We start from the raw sequence: 17917 nt of genomic DNA on the forward strand, positions 1-17917 counted from the left end.
AATTCAAATGTAATGCATTTTATTTAGAAAAGTCCACAAAACCTGCACCATTCAAAACTTGCAGTGAGTGATTAATAAGAGGATCTGAAACTATGTCAAAGGAAATGAATAGGTAAGACATGAAAATCACAAAAAATCTGGTGCTCAAGATGGATATTGTGTCAAGTGTCATGCCCATGAGACTCTGTGACACATGTTTCGGAAAATATCTGGCTTCAACAGGTGAAGGATTACTTGAAAAGTCAAGCAAGTTAGCAAGGATGTTCCAACCTAGAAGAGGGCATTGCAGTGTGAGGGCATCATAGAAGTCATCATTAGAGACAATGAATACATTATCACTAAGTCAATGACCTCCTAGTTATTATCTTTACCAAGTGGGTGGCCGTGAGACAGTGATCACCACAGATAGGAAGTCAGAGATGTCAGGTGAAATGAAAATATGCCAGGCAAGAAATCTAGTTTGTAGAAATCATCAATTTTTGAGACAGAGTAAGAAAAATGCTGGAACTCTAGAATAGTGTCCATAATGGAAAAATCTTACAGCAATTCTTAAATTTTGTAAAGTGCGAATGCCAAGAATATAACACACAGTGCATCGAATTTACGCATTTGGCCAATCCAAAGCAGTTGCTAAGGATTGGTGTATGTCAGGACTATTTGTCCCTATTTTGAGTTCATCTTCATTTCCATCTGTAGAAAGTACCAGTACATACAAATTTTTTAGAAGACAAAACATCAGAAGCCGAACTAAAAGCTATTTCAGTGCATATAAATCAAAATACTATAAATAAGGATGGCGAGGAGTAGCAACCACCGCACTGTATACTCTCTTCAATCAAAAGTGTTCAATATGAATTGCGGAAGGGTTTGTGTTGCAGGAGTTGTTCCTTTCTTTACCTTCGCTCACTGGACCATCATATGCAAGGTGTGTTTTCCAAACTCACAGACTTGCTTTACATGTTGACTGTGTTTTTTTCATGTTTTTGTTGTTTTTGCCATGGGGTGTTTATTCTGTGTGTGAATTGGTGTTCAGCTGGACTATTATGGTCAGATCAGTGCTTTTTCCTCAAGTGACCCTGTGGCCTAATGGATAAGGCATCAGCCTCCGAAACTGGGGATTGTGGGTTCAAGTCCCACCTGGGTCTTCAAATATTTTTAATTTTGATCTTAATTAAATATGAACGAATTTCAACATATATTAACATAAAGATGATTAAAAGGTCTCATCAATGAAAATCATCACACTCATTTCATTCACCTTGTCAATACTGATGTATTACCGCGACACTATGCAGTAAACACTTGAATCTTGTCCTGTCTTCATAGAGCTGCCTTGCAACTGTGACATATCACTTAATATTTTGCTTCTCAGGGAGTATAGCAGCAGAGAAACAGATACTGCTAATTCAATTCCTTATGAGGGCCCCAGCATTTAAGATGTTACTCTTAAGTGAGCTCCCCTGTAGCCACCAATTGCTGAAAAGTGTCTTCCTCAGGTGCCATCTCAACTGTGAAGAGAATCCTCCTAAGCTAGCCTCCTTGCAGTGACATGGCACTGAGAATCATTTTCCTCAGTGAGAATCTCTGCAGTGAAAAAGTTTCTCTTAAGGGATTGTCTCTGTCGTGGAATGTTACAGGAAGTCCTCTTGGTTGGGTAGTGTCCCTGGATTGTAGATCATCCTTTTATAGAGCTGCACTGCACTCACATGTTACTGAACAGCACCTTCCTCTGCAAGAATACTAGCATTAGAAAATATAGTCTTATGAGAATGAAGCCTGCTGTAAGAGCACCCGAATTAGCCCTATTGCCAGTGTCTCTGCAGAAAGTGGACACTGAGTTGAAACTACTTTCTTGAATTGATTGCACAGTTAAGTACCCTTGTTGCTCGGCACTGTTGCCATTATGGAATCGGAGCAATTGAGAAAGACAACGGTCCGTACTGTAGAATAGAATCCTGTTGTGCTCTTTTTAGTGACCAATCGACACTAGTGTACTAGGAATACATAAACATGATAAAACCGGAAGAAAAGTGATGAATTCAAATGTAATGCATTTTATTTAGAAAAGTCCACAAAACCTGCACCATTCAAAACTTGCAGTGAGTGATTAATAAGAGGATCTGAAACTATGTCAAAGGAAATGAATAGGTAAGACATGAAAATCACAAAAAATCTGGTGCTCAAGATGGATATTGTGTCAAGTGTCATGCCCATGAGACTCTGTGACACATGTTTCGGAAAATATCTGGCTTCAACAGGTGAAGGATTACTTGAAAAGTCAAGCAAGTTAGCAAGGATGTTCCAACCTAGAAGAGGGCATTGCAGTGTGAGGGCATCATAGAAGTCATCATTAGAGACAATGAATACATTATCACTAAGTCAATGACCTCCTAGTTATTATCTTTACCAAGTGGGTGGCCGTGAGACAGTGATCACCACAGATAGGAAGTCAGAGATGTCAGGTGAAATGAAAATATGCCAGGCAAGAAATCTAGTTTGTAGAAATCATCAATTTTTGAGACAGAGTAAGAAAAATGCTGGAACTCTAGAATAGTGTCCATAATGGAAAAATCTTACAGCAATTCTTAAATTTTGTAAAGTGCGAATGCCAAGAATATAACACACAGTGCATCGAATTTACGCATTTGGCCAATCCAAAGCAGTTGCTAAGGATTGGTGCATGTCAGGACTATTTGTCCCTATTTTGAGTTCATCTTCATTTCCATCTGTAGAAAGTACCAGTATATACACATTTTTTAGAAGACAAAACATCAGAAGCCGAACTAAAAGCTATTTCAGTGCATATAAATCAAAATACTATAAATAAGGATGGCGAGGAGTAGCAACCACCGCACTGTATACTCTCTTCAATCAAAAGTGTTCAATATGAATTGCGGAAGGGTTTGTGTTGCAGGAGTTGTTCCTTTCTTTACCTTCGCTCACTGGACCATCATATGCAAGGTGTGTTTTCCAAACTCACAGACTTGCTTTACATGTTGACTGTGTTTTTTTCATGTTTTTGTTGTTTTTGCCATGGGGTGTTTATTCTGTGTGTGAATTGGTGTTCAGCTGGACTATTATGGTCAGATCAGTGCTTTTTCCTCAAGTGACCCTGTGGCCTAATGGATAAGGCATCAACCTCCGAAGCTGGGGATTGTGGGTTCAAGTCCCACCTGGGTCGTCAATTATTTTTAATTTTGATCTTAATTAAATATGAACGAATTTCAACATATATTAACATAAAGATGATTAAAAGGTCTCATCAATGAAAATCATCACACTCATTTCATTCACCTTGTCAATACTGATGTATTACCGCGACACTATGCAGTAAAGACACTTGAATCTTGTCCTGTCTTCATAGAGCTGCCTTGCAACTGTGACATATCACTTAATATTTTGCTTCTCAGGGAGTATAGCAGCAGAGAAACAGATACTGCTAATTCAATTCCTTATGAGGGCCCCAGCATTTAAGATGTTACTCTTAAGTGAGCTCCCCTGTAGCCACCAATTGCTGAAAAGTGTCTTCCTCAGGTGCCATCTCAACTGTGAAGAGAATCCTCCTAAGCTAGCCTCCTTGCAGTGACATGGCACTGAGAATCATTTTCCTCAGTGAGAATCTCTGCAGTGAAAAAGTTTCTCTTAAGGGATTGTCTCTGTCGTGGAATGTTACAGGAAGTCCTCTTGGTTGGGTAGTGTCCCTGGATTGTAGATCATCCTTTTATAGAGCTGCACTGCACTCACATGTTACTGAACAGCACCTTCCTCTGCAAGAATACTAGCAGTAGAAAATATAGTCTTATGAGAATGAAGCCTGCTGTAAGAGCACCCGAAATAGCCCTACTGCCAGTGTCTCTGCAGAAAGTGGACACTGAGTTGAAACTACTTTCTTGAATTGATTGCACAGTTAAGTACCCTTGTTGCTCGGCACTGTTGCCATTATGGAATCGGAGCGATTGAGAAAGACAACGGTCCGTACTGTAGAATAGAATCCTGTTGTGCTCTTTTTAGTGACCAATCGACACCAGTGTACCAGGAATACATAAACATGATAAAACCGGAAGAAAAGTGATGAATTCAAATGTAATGCATTTTATTTAGAAAAGTCCACAAAACCTGCACCATTCAAAACTTGCAGTGAGTGATTAATAAGAGGATCTGAAACTATGTCAAAGGAAATGAATAGGTAAGACATGAAAATCACAAAAAATCTGGTGCTCAAGATGGATATTGTGTCAAGTGTCATGCCCATGAGACTCTGTGACACATGTTTCGGAAAATATCTGGCTTCAACAGGTGAAGGATTACTTGAAAAGTCAAGCAAGTTAGCAAGGATGTTCCAACCTAGAAGAGGGCATTGCAGTGTGAGGGCATCATAGAAGTCATCATTAGAGACAATGAATACATTATCACTAAGTCAATGACCTCCTAGTTATTATCTTTACCAAGTGGGTGGCCGTGAGACAGTGATCACCACAGATAGGAAGTCAGAGATGTCAGGTGAAATGAAAATATGCCAGGCAAGAAATCTAGTTTGTAGAAATCATCAATTTTTGAGACAGAGTAAGAAAAATGCTGGAACTCTAGAATAGTGTCCATAATGGAAAAATCTTACAGCAATTCTTAAATTTTGTAAAGTGCGAATGCCAAGAATATAACACACAGTGCATCGAATTTACGCATTTGGCCAATCCAAAGCAGTTGCTAAGGATTGGTGTATGTCAGGACTATTTGTCCCTATTTTGAGTTCATCTTCATTTCCATCTGTAGAAAGTACCAGTACATACAAATTTTTTAGAAGACAAAACATCAGAAGCCAAACTAAAAGCTATTTCAGTGCATATAAATCAAAATACTATAAATAAGGATGGCGAGGAGTAGCAACCACCGCACTGTATACTCTCTTCAATCAAAAGTGTTCAATATGAATTGCGGAAGGGTTTGTGTTGCAGGAGTTGTTCCTTTCTTTACCTTCGCTCACTGGACCTTCATATGCAAGGTGTGTTTTCCAAACTCACAGACTTGCTCTACATGTTGACTGTGTTTTTTTTTCATGTTTTTGTTGTTTTTGCCATGGGGTGTTTATTCTGTGTTTGAATTGGTGTTCAGTTGGTCTATTATGGTCAGATCAGTGCTTTTCTATCAAGTGGTCCTGTGGCCTAATGGATAAGGCATCAGCCTCCGAAGCTGGGGATTGTGGGTTCAAGTCCCACCTGGGTCGTCAATTATTTTTAATTTTGATCTTAATTAAATATGAACGAATTTCAACATATATTAACATAAAGATGATTAAAAGGTCTCATCAATGAAAATCATCACACTCATTTCATTCACCTTGTCAATACTGATGTATTACCGCGACACTATGCAGTAAAGACACGTGAATCTTGTCCTGTCTTCATAGAGCTGCCTTGCAACTGTGACATATCACTTAATATTTTGCTTCTCAGGGAGTATAGCAGCAGAGAAACATATACTGCTCATTCAATTCCTTATGAGGGCCCCAGCATTTAAGATGTTACTCTTAAGTGAGCTCCCCTGTAGCCACCAATTGCTGAAAAGTGTCTTCCTCAGGTGCCATCTCAACTGTGAAGAGAATCCTCCTAAGCTAGCCTCCTTGCAGTGACATTGCACTGAGAATCATTTTCCTCAGTGAGAATCTCTGCAGTGAAAAAGTTTCTCTTAAGGGATTGTCTCTGTCGTGGAATGTTACAGGAAGTCCTCTTGGTTGGGTAGTGTCCCTGGATTGTAGATCATCCTTTTATAGAGCTGCACTGCACTCACATGTTACTGAACAGCACCTTCGTCTGCAAGAATACTAGCAGTAGAAAATATAGTCTTATGAGAATGAAGCCCGCTGTAAGAGCACCCGAAATAGCCCTACTGCCAGTGTCTCTGCAGAAAGTGGACACTGAGTTGAAACTACTTTCTTGAATTGATTGCACAGTTAAGTACCCTTGTTGCTCGGCACTGTTGCCATTATGGAATCGGAGCGATTGAGAAAGATAACGGTCCGTACTGTAGAATAGAATCCTGTTGTGCTCTTTTTAGTGACCAATCGACACCAGTGTACCAGGAATACATAAACATGATAAAACAGGAAGAAAAGTGATGAATTCAAATGTAATGCATTTTATTTAGAAAAGTCCACAAAACCTGCACCATTCAAAACTTGCAGTGAGTGATTAATAAGAGGATCTGAAACTATGTCAAAGGAAATGAATAGGTAAGACATGAAAATCACAAAAAATCTGGTGCTCAAGATGGATATTGTGTCAAGTGTCATGCCCATGAGACTCTGTGACACATGTTTCGGAAAATATCTGGCTTCAACAGGTGAAGGATTACTTGAAAAGTCAAGCAAGTTAGCAAGGATGTTCCAACCTAGAAGAGGGCATTGCAGTGTGAGGGCATCATAGAAGTCATCATTAGAGACAATGAATACATTATCACGAAGTCAATGATCTCCTAGTTATTATCTTTACCAAGTGGGTGGCCGTGAGACAGTGATCACCACAGATAGGAAGTCAGAGATGTCAGGTGAAATGAAAATATGCCAGGCAAGAAATCTAGTTTGTAGAAATCATCAATTTTTGAGACAGAGTAAGAAAAATGCTGGAACTCTAGAATAGTGTCCATAATGGAAAAATCTTACAGCAATTCTTAAATTTTGTAAAGTGCGAATGCCAAGAATATAACACACAGTGCATCGAATTTACGCATTTGGCCAATCCAAAGCAGTTGCTAAGGATTGGTGTATGTCAGGACTATTTGTCCCTATTTTGAGTTCATCTTCATTTCCATCTGTAGAAAGTACCAGTACATACAAATTTTTTAGAAGACAAAACATCAGAAGCCAAACTAAAAGCTATTTCAGTGCATATAAATCAAAATACTATAAATAAGGATGGCGAGGAGTAGCAACCACCGCACTGTATACTCTCTTCAATCAAAAGTGTTCAATATGAATTGCGGAAGGGTTTGTGTTGCAGGAGTTGTTCCTTTCTTTACCTTCGCTCACTGGACCTTCATATGCAAGGTGTGTTTTCCAAACTCACAGACTTGCTCTACATGTTGACTTTGTTTTTTTTTCATGTTTTTGTTGTTTTTGCCATGGGGTGTTTATTCTGTGTTTGAATTGGTGTTCAGTTGGTCTATTATGGTCAGATCAGTGCTTTTCTATCAAGTGGCCCTGTGGCCTAATGGATAAGGCATCAGCCTGGGGATTGTGGGTTCAAGTCCCACCTGGGTCGTCAATTATTTTTAATTTTGATCTTAATTAAATATGAACGAATTTCAACATATATTAACATAAAGATGATTAAAAGGTCTCATCAATGAAAATCATCACACTCATCTCATTCACCTTGTCAATACTGATGTATTACCGCGACACTATGCAGTAAAGACACGTGAATCTTGTCCTGTCTTCATAGAGCTGCCTTGCAACTGTGACATATCACTTAATATTTTGCTTCTCAGGGAGTATAGCAGCAGAGAAACATATACTGCTCATTCAATTCCTTATGAGGGCCCCAGCATTTAAGATGTTACTCTTAAGTGAGCTCCCCTGTAGCCACCAATTGCTGAAAAGTGTCTTCCTCAGGTGCCATCTCAACTGTGAAGAGAATCCTCCTAAGCTAGCCTCCTTGCAGTGACATTGCACTGAGAATCATTTTCCTCAGTGAGAATCTCTGCAGTGAAAAAGTTTCTCTTAAGGGATTGTCTCTGTCGTGGAATGTTACAGGAAGTCCTCTTGGTTGGGTAGTGTCCCTGGATTGTAGATCATCCTTTTATAGAGCTGCACTGCACTCACATGTTACTGAACAGCACCTTCCTCTGCAAGAATACTAGCAGTAGAAAATATAGTCTTATGAGAATGAAGCCTGCTGTAAGAGCACCCGAAATAGCCCTATTGCCAGTGTCTCTGCAGAAAGTGGACACTGAGTTGAAACTACTTTCTTGAATTGATTGCACAGTTAAGTACCCTTGTTGCTCGGCACTGTTGCCATTATGGAATCGGAGCGATTGAGAAAGACAACGGTCCGTACTGTAGAATAGAATCCTGTTGTGCTCTTTTTAGTGACCAATCGACACCAGTGTACCAGGAATACATAAACATGATAAAACAGGAAGAAAAGTGATGAATTCAAATGTAATGCATTTTATTTAGAAAAGTCCACAAAACCTGCACCATTCAAAACTTGCAGTGAGTGATTAATAAGAGGATCTGAAACTATGTCAAAGGAAATGAATAGGTAAGACATGAAAATCACAAAAAATCTGGTGCTCAAGATGGATATTGTGTCAAGTGTCATGCCCATGAGACTCTGTGACACATGTTTCGGAAAATATCTGGCTTCAACAGGTGAAGGATTACTTGAAAAGTCAAGCAAGTTAGCAAGGATGTTCCAACCTAGAAGAGGGCATTGCAGTGTGAGGGCATCATAGAAGTCATCATTAGAGACAATGAATACATTATCACTAAGTCAATGACCTCCTAGTTATTATCTTTACCAAGTGGGTGGCCGTGAGACAGTGATCACCACAGATAGGAAGTCAGAGATGTCAGGTGAAATGAAAATATGCCAGGCAAGAAATCTAGTTTGTAGAAATCATCAATTTTTGAGACAGAGTAAGAAAAATGCTGGAACTCTAGAATAGTGTCCATAATGGAAAAATCTTACAGCAATTCTTAAATTTTGTAAAGTGCGAATGCCAAGAATATAACACACAGTGCATCGAATTTACGCATTTGGCCAATCCAAAGCAGTTGCTAAGGATTGGTGTATGTCAGGACTATTTGTCCCTATTTTGAGTTCATCTTCATTTCCATCTGTAGAAAGTACCAGTACATACACATTTTTTAGAAGACAAAACATCAGAAGCCAAACTAAAAGCTATTTCAGTGCATATAAATCAAAATACTATAAATAAGGATGGCGAGGAGTAGCAACCACCGCACTGTATACTCTCTTCAATCAAAAGTGTTCAATATGAATTGCGGAAGGGTTTGTGTTGCAGGAGTTGTTCCTTTCTTTACCTTCGCTCACTGGACCTTCATATGCAAGGTGTGTTTTCCAAACTCACAGACTTGCTCTACATGTTGACTGTGTTTTTTTTTCATGTTTTTGTTGTTTTTGCCATGGGGTGTTTATTCTGTGTTTGAATTGGTGTTCAGTTGGTCTATTATGGTCAGATCAGTGCTTTTCTATCAAGTGGTCCTGTGGCCTAATGGATAAGGCATCAGCCTCCGGAGCTGGGGATTGTGGGTTCAAGTCCCACCTGGGTCGTCAATTATTTTTAATTTTGATCTTAATTAAATATGAACGAATTTCAACATATATTAACATAAAGATGATTAAAAGGTCTCATCAATGAAAATCATCACACTCATTTCATTCACCTTGTCAATACTGATGTATTACCGCGACACTATGCAGTAAAGACACGTGAATCTTGTCCTGTCTTCATAGAGCTGCCTTGCAACTGTGACATATCACTTAATATTTTGCTTCTCAGGGAGTATAGCAGCAGAGAAACATATACTGCTCATTCAATTCCTTATGAGGGCCCCAGCATTTAAGATGTTACTCTTAAGTGAGCTCCCCTGTAGCCACCAATTGCTGAAAAGTGTCTTCCTCAGGTGCCATCTCAACTGTGAAGAGAATCCTCCTAAGCTAGCCTCCTTGCAGTGTTTTGGCACTGAGAATCATTTTCCTCAGTGAGAATCTTTGCAGTGAAAAAGTTTCTCTTAAGGGATTGTCTCTGTAGTGGAATGTTACAGGAAGTCCTCTTGGTTGGGTAGTGTCCCTGGATTGTAGATCATCCTTTTATAGAGCTGCACTGCACTCACATGTTACTGAACAGCACCTTCCTCTGCAAGAATACTAGCAGTAGAAAATATAGTCTTATGAGAATGAAGCCTGCTGTAAGAGCACCCGAAATAGCCCTATTGCCAGTGTCTCTGCAGAAAGTGGACACTGAGTTGAAACTACTTTCTTGAATTGATTGCACAGTTAAGTACCCTTGTTGCTCGGCACTGTTGCCATTATGGAATCGGAGCAATTGAGAAAGACAACGGTCCGTACTGTAGATAGAATCCTGTTGTGCTCTTTTTAGTGACCAATCGACACTAGTGTACTAGGAATACATAAACATGATAAAACCGGAAGAAAAGTGATGAATTCAAATGTAATGCATTTTATTTAGAAAAGTCCACAAAACCTGCACCATTCAAAACTTGCAGTGAGTGATTAATAAGAGGATCTGAAACTATGTCAAAGGAAATGAATAGGTAAGACATGAAAATCACAAAAAATCTGGTGCTCAAGATGGATATTGTGTCAAGTGTCATGCCCATGAGACTCTGTGACACATGTTTCGGAAAATATCTGGCTTCAACAGGTGAAGGATTACTTGAAAAGGCAAGCAAGTTAGCAAGGATGTTCCAACCTAGAAGAGGGCATTGCAGTGTGAGGGCATCATAGAAGTCATCATTAGAGACAATGAATACATTATCACTAAGTCAATGACCTCTTAGTTATTATCTTTACCAAGTGGGTGGCCGTGAGACAGTGATCACCACAGATAGGAAGTCAGAGATGTCAGGTGAAATGAAAATATGCCAGGCAAGAAATCTAGTTTGTAGAAATCATCAATTTTTGAGACAGAGTAAGAAAAATGCTGGAACTCTAGAATAGTGTCCATAATGGAAAAATCTTACAGCAATTCTTAAATTTTGTAAAGTGCGAATGCCAAGAATATAACACACAGTGCATCGAATTTACGCATTTGGCCAATCCAAAGCAGTTGCTAAGGATTGGTGCATGTCAGGACTATTTGTCCCTATTTTGAGTTCATCTTCATTTCCATCTGTAGAAAGTACCAGTATATACACATTTTTTAGAAGACAAAACATCAGAAGCCGAACTAAAAGCTATTTCAGTGCATATAAATCAAAATACTATAAATAAGGATGGCGAGGAGTAGCAACCACCGCACTGTATACTCTCTTCAATCAAAAGTGTTCAATATGAATTGCGGAAGGGTTTGTGTTGCAGGAGTTGTTCCTTTCTTTACCTTCGCTCACTGGACCATCATATGCAAGGTGTGTTTTCCAAACTCACAGACTTGCTTTACATGTTGACTGTGTTTTTTTCATGTTTTTGTTGTTTTTGCCATGGGGTGTTTATTCTGTGTGTGAATTGGTGTTCAGCTGGTCTATTATGGTCAGATCAGTGCTTTTCCATCAAGTGGCCCTGTGGCCTAATGGATAAGGCGTCAGCCTCCGAAGCTGGGGATTGTGGGTTCAAGTCCCACCTGGGTAGTCAATTATTTTTAATTTTGATCTTAATTAAATATGAACGAATTTCAACATATATTAACATAAAGATGATTAAAAGGTCTCATCAATGAAAATCATCACACTCATTTCATTCACCTTGTCAATACTGATGTATTACCGCGACACTATGCAGTAAAGACACGTGAATCTTGTCCTGTCTTCATAGAGCTGCCTTGCAACTGTGACATATCACTTAATATTTTGCTTCTCAGGGAGTATAGCAGCAGAGAAACAGATACTGCTAATTCAATTCCTTATGAGGGCCCCAGCATTTAAGATGTTACTCTTAAGTGAGCTCCCCTGTAGCCACCAATTGCTGAAAAGTGTCTTCCTCAGGTGCCATCTCAACTGTGAAGAGAATCCTCCTAAGCTAGCCTCCTTGCAGTGTTTTGGCACTGAGAATCATTTTCCTCAGTGAGAATCTCTGCAGTGAAAAAGTTTCTCTTAAGGGATTGTCTCTGTCGTGGAATGTTACAGGAAGTCCTCTTGGTTGGGTAGTGTCCCTGTATTGTAGATCATCCTTTTATAGAGCTGCACTGCACTCACATGTTACTGAACAGCACCTTCCTCTGCAAGAATACTAGCATTAGAAAATATAGTCTTATGAGAATGAAGCCTGCTGTAAGAGCACCCGAAATAGCCCTATTGCCAGTGTCTCTGCAGAAAGTGGACACTGAGTTGAAACTACTTTCTTGAATTGATTGCACAGTTAAGTACCCTTGTTGCTCGGCACTGTTGCCATTATGGAATCGGAGCGATTGAGAAAGACAACGGTCCGTACTGTAGAATAGAATCCTGTTGTGCTCTTTTTAGTGACCAATCGACACCAGTGTACCAGGAATACATAAACATGATAAAACAGGAAGAAAAGTGATGAATTCAAATGTAATGCATTTTATTTAGAAAAGTCCACAAAACCTGCACCATTCAAAACTTGCAGTGAGTGATTAATAAGAGGATCTGAAACTATGTCAAAGGAAATGAATAGGTAAGACATGAAAATCACAAAAAATCTGGTGCTCAAGATGGATATTGTGTCAAGTGTCATGCCCATGAGACTCTGTGACACATGTTTCGGAAAATATCTGGCTTCAACAGGTGAAGGATTACTTGAAAAGTCAAGCAAGTTAGCAAGGATGTTCCAACCTAGAAGAGGGCATTGCAGTGTGAGGGCATCATAGAAGTCATCATTAGAGACAATGAATACATTATCACTAAGTCAATGACCTCCTAGTTATTATCTTTACCAAGTGGGTGGCCGTGAGACAGTGATCACCACAGATAGGAAGTCAGAGATGTCAGGTGAAATGAAAATATGCCAGGCAAGAAATCTAGTTTGTAGAAATCATCAATTTTTGAGACAGAGTAAGAAAAATGCTGGAACTCTAGAATAGTGTCCATAATGGAAAAATCTTACAGCAATTCTTAAATTTTGTAAAGTGCGAATGCCAAGAATATAACACACAGTGCATCGAATTTACGCATTTGGCCAATCCAAAGCAGTTGCTAAGGATTGGTGTATGTCAGGACTATTTGTCCCTATTTTGAGTTCATCTTCATTTCCATCTGTAGAAAGTACCAGTACATACAAATTTTTTAGAAGACAAAACATCAGAAGCCAAACTAAAAGCTATTTCAGTGCATATAAATCAAAATACTATAAATAAGGATGGCGAGGAGTAGCAACCACCGCACTGTATACTCTCTTCAATCAAAAGTGTTCAATATGAATTGCGGAAGGGTTTGTGTTGCAGGAGTTGTTCCTTTCTTTACCTTCGCTCACTGGACCATCATATGCAAGGTGTGTTTTCCAAACTCACAGACTTGCTTGACACGTTGACTGTGTTTTTTTTCATGTTTTTGTTGTTTTTGCCATGGGGTGTTTATTCTGTGTGTGAATTGGTGTTCAGTTGGTCTATTATGGTCAGATCAGTGCTTTTCCATCAAGTGGCCCTGTGGCCTAATGGATAAGGCGTCAGCCTCCGAAGCTGGGGATTGTGGGTTCAAGTCCCACCTGGGTAGTCAATTATTTTTAATTTTGATCTTAATTAAATATGAACGAATTTCAACATATATTAACATAAAGATGATTAAAAGGTCTCATCAATGAAAATCATCACACTCATTTCATTCACCTTGTCAATACTGATGTATTACCGCAACACTATGCAGTAAAGACACGTGAATCTTGTCCTGTCTTCATAGAGCTGCCTTGCAACTGTGACATATCACTTAATATTTTGCTTCTCAGGGAGTATAGCAGCAGAGAAACAGATACTGCTAATTCAATTCCTTATGAGGGCCCCAGCATTTAAGATGTTACTCTTAAGTGAGCTCCCCTGTAGCCACCAATTGCTGAAAAGTGTCTTCCTCAGGTGCCATCTCAACTGTGAAGAGAATCCTCCTAAGCTAGCCTCCTTGCAGTGTTTTGGCACTGAGAATCATTTTCCTCAGTGAGAATCTCTGCAGTGAAAAAGTTTCTCTTAAGGGATTGTCTCTGTCGTGGAATGTTACAGGAAGTCCTCTTGGTTGGGTCGTGTCCCTGGATTGTAGATCATCCTTTTATAGAGCTGCACTGCACTCACATGTTACTGAACAGCACCTTCCTCTGCAAGAATACTAGCATTAGAAAATATAGTCTTATGAGAATGAAGCCTGCTGTAAGAGCACCCGAAATAGCCCTATTGCCAGTGTCTCTGCAGAAAGTGGACACTGAGTTGAAACTACTTTCTTGAATTGATTGCACAGTTAAGTACCCTTGTTGCTCGGCACTGTTGCCATTATGGAATCGGAGCGATTGAGAAAGACAACGGTCCGTACTGTAGAATAGAATCCTGTTGTGCTCTTTTTAGTGACCAATCGACACCAGTGTACCAGGAATACATAAACATGATAAAACAGGAAGAAAAGTGATGAATTCAAATGTAATGCATTTTATTTAGAAAAGTCCACAAAACCTGCACCATTCAAAACTTGCAGTGAGTGATTAATAAGAGGATCTGAAACTATGTCAAAGGAAATGAATAGGTAAGACATGAAAATCACAAAAAATCTGGTGCTCAAGATGGATATTGTGTCAAGTGTCATGCCCATGAGACTCTGTGACACATGTTTCGGAAAATATCTGGCTTCAACAGGTGAAGGATTACTTGAAAAGTCAAGCAAGTTAGCAAGGATGTTCCAACCTAGAAGAGGGCATTGCAGTGTGAGGGCATCATAGAAGTCATCATTAGAGACAATGAATACATTATCACTAAGTCAATGACCTCCTAGTTATTATCTTTACCAAGTGGGTGGCCGTGAGACAGTGATCACCACAGATAGGAAGTCAGAGATGTCAGGTGAAATGAAAATATGCCAGGCAAGAAATCTAGTTTGTAGAAATCATCAATTTTTGAGACAGAGTAAGAAAAATGCTGGAACTCTAGAATAGTGTCCATAATGGAAAAATCTTACAGCAATTCTTAAATTTTGTAAAGTGCGAATGCCAAGAATATAACACACAGTGCATCGAATTTACGCATTTGGCCAATCCAAAGCAGTTGCTAAGGATTGGTGTATGTCAGGACTATTTGTCCCTATTTTGAGTTCATCTTCATTTCCATCTGTAGAAAGTACCAGTACATACAAATACATTTTTTAGAAGACAAAACATCAGAAGCCAAACTAAAAGCTATTTCAGTGCATATAAATCAAAATACTATAAATAAGGATGGCGAGGAGTAGCAACCACCGCACTGTATACTCTCTTCAATCAAAAGTGTTCAATATGAATTGCGGAAGGGTTTGTGTTGCAGGAGTTGTTCCTTTCTTTACCTTCGCTCACTGGACCTTCATATGCAAGGTGTGTTTTCCAAACTCACAGACTTGCTCTACATGTTGACTGTGGTTTTTTTTCATGTTTTTGTTGTTTTTGCCATGGGGTGTTTATTCTGTGTTTGAATTGGTGTTCAGTTGGTCTATTATGGTCAGATCAGTGCTTTTCTATCAAGTGGCCCTGTGGCCTAATGGATAAGGCATCAGCCTCCGAAGCTGGGGATTGTGGGTTTAAGTCCCACCTGGGTCGTCAGTTATTTTTAATTTTGATCTTAATTAAATATGAACGAATTTCAACATATATTAACATAAAGATGATTAAAAGGTCTCATCAATGAAAATCATCACACTCATTTCATTCACCTTGTCAATACTGATGTATTACCGCGACACTATGCAGTAAAGACACGTGAATCTTGTCCTGTCTTCATAGAGCTGCCTTGCAACTGTGACATATCACTTAATATTTTGCTTCTCAGGGAGTATAGCAGCAGAGAAACATATACTGCTCATTCAATTCCTTATGAGGGCCCCAGCATTTAAGATGTTACTCTTAAGTGAGCTCCCCTGTAGCCACCAATTGCTGAAAAGTGTCTTCCTCAGGTGCCATCTCAACTGTGAAGAGAATCCTCCTAAGCTAGCCTCCTTGCAGTGACATGTCACTGAGAATCATTTTCCTCAGTGAGAATCTCTGCAGTGAAAAAGTTTCTCTTAAGGGATTGTCTCTGTAGTGGAATGTTACAGGAAGTCCTCTTGGTTGGGTAGTATCCCTGGATTGTAGATCATCCTTTTATAGAGCTGCACTGCACTCACATGTTACTGAACAGCACCTTCCTCTGCAAGAATACTAGCAGTAGAAAATATAGTCTTATGAGAATGAAGCCTGCTGTAAGAGCACCCGAATTAGCCCTATTGCCAGTGTCTCTGCAGAAAGTGGACACTGAGTTGAAACTACTTTCTTGAATTGATTGCACAGTTAAGTACCCTTGTTGCTCGGCACTGTTGCCATTATGGAATCGGAGCAATTGAGAAAGACAACGGTCCGTACTGTAGAATAGAATCCTGTTGTGCTCTTTTTAGTGACCAATCGACACTAGTGTACTAGGAATACATAAACATGATAAAACCGGAAGAAAAGTGATGAATTCAAATGTAATGCATTTTATTTAGAAAAGTCCACAAAACCTGCACCATTCAAAACTTGCAGTGAGTGATTAATAAGAGGATCTGAAACTATGTCAAAGGAAATGAATAGGTAAGACATGAAAATCACAAAAAATCTGGTGCTCAAGATGGATATTGTGTCAAGTGTCATGCCCATGAGACTCTGTGACACATGTTTTGGAAAATATCTGGCTTCAACAGGTGAAGGATTACTTGAAAAGTCAAGCAAGTTAGCAAGGATGTTCCAACCTAGAAGAGGGCATTGCAGTGTGAGGGCATCATAGAAGTCATCATTAGAGACAATGAATACATTATCACTAAGTCAATGACCTCCTAGTTATTATCTTTACCAAGTGGGTGGCCGTGAGACAGTGATCACCACAGATAGGAAGTCAGAGATGTCAGGTGAAATGAAAATATGCCAGGCAAGAAATCTAGTTTGTAGAAATCATCAATTTTTGAGACAGAGTAAGAAAAATGCTGGAACTCTAGAATAGTGTCCATAATGGAAAAATCTTACAGCAATTCTTAAATTTTGTAAAGTGCGAATGCCAAGAATATAACACACAGTGCATCGAATTTACGCATTTGGCCAATCCAAAGCAGTTGCTAAGGATTGGTGCATGTCAGGACTATTTGTCCCTATTTTGAGTTCATCTTCATTTCCATCTGTAGAAAGTACCAGTATATACACATTTTTTAGAAGACAAAACATCAGAAGCCGAACTAAAAGCTATTTCAGTGCATATAAATCAAAATACTATAAATAAGGATGGCGAGGAGTAGCAACCACCGCACTGTATACTCTCTTCAATCAAAAGTGTTCAATATGAATTGCGGAAGGGTTTGTGTTGCAGGAGTTGTTCCTTTCTTTACCTTCGCTCACTGGACCATCATATGCAAGGTGTGTTTTCCAAACTCACAGACTTGCTTTACATGTTGACTGTGTTTTTTTCATGTTTTTGTTGTTTTTGCCATGGGGTGTTTATTCTGTGTGTGAATTGGTGTTCAGCTGGACTATTATGGTCAGATCAGTGCTTTTCCATCAAGTGGCCCTGTGGCCTAATGGATAAGGCATCAGCCTCCGAAGCTGGGGATTGTGGGTTCAAGTCCCACCTGGGTCTTCAATTATTTTTAATTTTGATCTTAATTAAATATGAACGAATTTCAACATATATTAACATAAAGATGATTAAAAGGTCTCATCAATGAAAATCATCACACTCATTTCATTCACCTTGTCAATACTGATGTATTACCGCGACACTATGCAGTAAAGACACGTGAATCTTGTCCTGTCTTCATAGAGCTGCCTTGCAACTGTGACATATCACTTAATATTTTGCTTCTCAGGGAGTATAGCAGCAGAGAAACAGATACTGCTAATTCAATTCCTTATGAGGGCCCCAGCATTTAAGATGTTACTCTTAAGTGAGCTCCCCTGTAGCCACCAATTGCTGAAAAGTGTCTTCCTCAGGTGCCATCTCAACTGTGAAGAGAATCCTCCTAAGCTAGCCTCCTTGCAGTGTTTTGGCACTGAGAATCATTTTCCTCAGTGAGAATCTCTGCAGTGAAAAAGTTTCTCTTAAG

General features: G+C 39.3%; 8 non-coding genes across 8 annotated transcripts; all 8 read left to right on the forward strand.

The window, feature by feature from the left end:
- Positions 1 to 1072: 1072 nt before the first annotated feature.
- Positions 1073 to 1145, forward strand: TRNAR-CCG (transfer RNA arginine (anticodon CCG)). The gene has a single exon. It is a non-coding gene; the product is annotated as a tRNA-Arg (tRNA).
- A 1963-nt stretch (positions 1146 to 3108) lies between these two features.
- TRNAR-CCG (transfer RNA arginine (anticodon CCG)) lies at positions 3109 to 3181 on the forward strand. Its single transcript has one exon. It is a non-coding gene; the product is annotated as a tRNA-Arg (tRNA).
- Positions 3182 to 5148: 1967 nt separating this feature from the next.
- On the forward strand, positions 5149 to 5221 carry TRNAR-CCG (transfer RNA arginine (anticodon CCG)). Its single transcript has one exon. It is a non-coding gene; the product is annotated as a tRNA-Arg (tRNA).
- Positions 5222 to 9220: 3999 nt separating this feature from the next.
- Positions 9221 to 9293, forward strand: TRNAR-CCG (transfer RNA arginine (anticodon CCG)). Its single transcript has one exon. It is a non-coding gene; the product is annotated as a tRNA-Arg (tRNA).
- Positions 9294 to 11257: 1964 nt separating this feature from the next.
- On the forward strand, positions 11258 to 11333 carry TRNAR-CCG (transfer RNA arginine (anticodon CCG)). The gene has a single exon. It is a non-coding gene; the product is annotated as a tRNA-Arg (tRNA).
- Positions 11334 to 13296: 1963 nt separating this feature from the next.
- Positions 13297 to 13372, forward strand: TRNAR-CCG (transfer RNA arginine (anticodon CCG)). The gene has a single exon. It is a non-coding gene; the product is annotated as a tRNA-Arg (tRNA).
- A 1968-nt stretch (positions 13373 to 15340) lies between these two features.
- Positions 15341 to 15413, forward strand: TRNAR-CCG (transfer RNA arginine (anticodon CCG)). The gene has a single exon. It is a non-coding gene; the product is annotated as a tRNA-Arg (tRNA).
- Positions 15414 to 17378: 1965 nt separating this feature from the next.
- On the forward strand, positions 17379 to 17451 carry TRNAR-CCG (transfer RNA arginine (anticodon CCG)). Its single transcript has one exon. It is a non-coding gene; the product is annotated as a tRNA-Arg (tRNA).
- Positions 17452 to 17917: the final 466 nt, after the last annotated feature.

This window comes from Ambystoma mexicanum, chromosome 3q (assembly GCF_040938575.1).
Source record: "Ambystoma mexicanum isolate Mex_15411 chromosome 3q, UKY_AmexF1_1, whole genome shotgun sequence".
NCBI classification, from domain to species: Eukaryota; Metazoa; Chordata; class Amphibia; order Caudata; family Ambystomatidae; genus Ambystoma; species Ambystoma mexicanum.